Source organism: Natator depressus, chromosome 13 (genome assembly GCF_965152275.1).
Source record: "Natator depressus isolate rNatDep1 chromosome 13, rNatDep2.hap1, whole genome shotgun sequence".
NCBI classification, from domain to species: domain Eukaryota; kingdom Metazoa; phylum Chordata; order Testudines; family Cheloniidae; genus Natator; species Natator depressus.
The window spans coordinates 40302090-40304478 of record NC_134246.1 but is presented as its reverse complement, the minus strand read 5'-3'; the positions used below and the strand labels follow the sequence as shown (position 1 = coordinate 40304478).

Below are 2389 nucleotides of genomic sequence, written 5' to 3'. Positions count from 1 at the left end.
ACCCAGAAACTGGGACCTTGTTCTTGGTTGAGAACCTTCAGGTGTTACTAAAATGCCAACAATAATGACCAACGGATTTGAATGGCAGAAAAGACCCTTACGTGAGACCATCCCACCCAGTGGGTCCTGCATCTGGCTGAAATGTTGCACTCCACATATTAGGAGCATGGAGGACAGGGTCACAGAGTTTTGAGGCCAGAAACTCCATTCTGAGAACATTGTGCCCCTCTGCGTGACACACGTCGGAGAACCCCACCCCAGTCATTTCTGTAACAAACCCGAGACTTTTGTTGGAGCCACAGCATATCATTTGAGCGACAGTATATCGATCTGATATCGGTGACAGTGCTGGACAGGGAGGGAGGCGATCTGGACTCTTATCCTCATCTACCACCAGGCTGCAATGGCCGGGAGTGAACATGGAGTCCTGGGGTGCAGTGGTCTCCAGAGGGCAGCAGAACTTGGGTTCCCCCACTGCCTGGTGCTTTCTTAACTAACCTTAGCAGACAGGAAAATGATTTTAAGAGCTGCTCTCCTATTGTTGTACTCTGTACAATTTTAGGGACTGAGAATTTGAATGAAAGACCCTACCAAAATAAAACTGTCTTGAAATTACCAGCTTTGAAGTGTCTTGTTTGTCTGAGGAGTTTTCACCCTTCCATTCAGAATCTCAACTAACCATACCATCTGAGCGAGAGAGTTTAAGAGCGACTATCCTATTGTCATACTGTGTGCAATTTTCAAGGGATAAGAGTTTTATGTTGATAGAGTCTTTCATTCAAACTGTGTCTTGCAATTTATAGCTTTGAAGTTTTGCTGAATTCGATGTTCTGAAAGGGCACGACTATCATCAGGCAGCCTTAATTGTGCATCTTTTTTACATTTAAACCATTTGCAGTAAAGTCTGTTACCTCTGTCATATTTGTTTTCTGTTCATCTATGAATAATAGTAATAAGACACTTTATCACCTAAGCACTTTATTAATATTACAGCAGGGTGTTTGAACACGATCCATTGTCATACTGAGAGAATGGGACCGAGGTGCCCTGAGTCATTTTTGAAAATGGGAGCAATGTAACATTTTCAAAACACCTGACTGACTGGAGATCCTGAGCGCCAGATTTGTAAAAGTATAGAGACCACTAATGCTCATTGAGTTCAATGCCTTATTGGAGTTAGGGACAGATTTTTTGAAGGTAATTGGGTGCTTAAGTCCCATTTTCAAAAGTGTCTTGGGCATTTGAAACCTTTAATTGAAAAACAATAGAAGTTAAGCTCCTGATTATCTAAAGGGTCAGATATTTTTAAAATACATGGGTGCATAGTGATGCAGATAGTCACTTAATGGGATTTTCAAAGAACCCAACCCACACTGAAATCCTTTTGAAAGTCCCAATAGGCATGTATATGCATATTTAGTTGCCACATTTTTTTAAAAAATCTGACTCTAAGTCACTTTTAAAAATGGAACTTAGGATCCTAAGTCATTTTCATGCATCTGAATATCCACTTCATTCTTTGGTCTTTGCAAATGATGAATCACCATATAAAGTTTTTCAGACTCTTTTGAAGAAAACCACCCTTTCCCATCTGAGCATGTCTTTGAAAACATCTCTTACTTTCTCATTCCTGAGGCTGTATATGAGTGGGTTTAGCAAAGGGGTGACCACTGCGTGAAGAACAGCTGCTGCTTTGTACAACCCCGATGAGTGGCTCTTTTGGGGGTAATAAATACATGAAAATGGAACAGCTGTAGAGGATGGACGCCACCGCGATGTGAGCTGAGCAAGTGGAAAATGCCTTTTGCCGACTGGTGGTGGATGGGATGTGTAAGATGGTGGTGATGATACACACGTAGGTCACTGTTGTTAAGAGCAAAGAGCTAAGCACCACAGTGGAAGTGTATAGGGAGCTCATCCATTCAATGAGGTGTATGTCTGTACAAGCCAGTTTAAAAATGGGTCTTATGTCACAAAGAAATGGTTAATGACATTGGGGCCACAGAATGGCAAGCGGGACACCAGAATGGTTGGGCAGAGAACTGATATAAAGGCTGCCAACCAAGTGCCATTAATCAACTGGAGAGTCAACTTTCCGTTCATGATGATGGGGTAATGCAATGGCTTACAAATAGCTGTGTATCTATCAAAGGACATCACGGCTACCAGGATATACTCTGAGGCCATAAGGAAGAAACAGAAATAGGCTTGGGTGAAACACCCACTGAAAGAAATAGCTCGGTGCCGACATAAGATTAATCATTGTTTTGGGAAGGATGGCCGTGGTGAACCATATCCCCGAGATGGACAAGTTGCAGAGAAATCAGTACATTGGATTGTGGAGGTGGTAATCACTCCACACCAAGGCTATGATCACTATGGTCCCCAT

General features: G+C 42.4%; 1 pseudogene; it reads right to left on the bottom strand.

Annotated features, from left to right (window-relative positions):
- Positions 1-1557: 1557 nt before the first annotated feature.
- Positions 1558-2389, bottom strand: LOC141997174 (olfactory receptor 6M1-like; annotated as a pseudogene).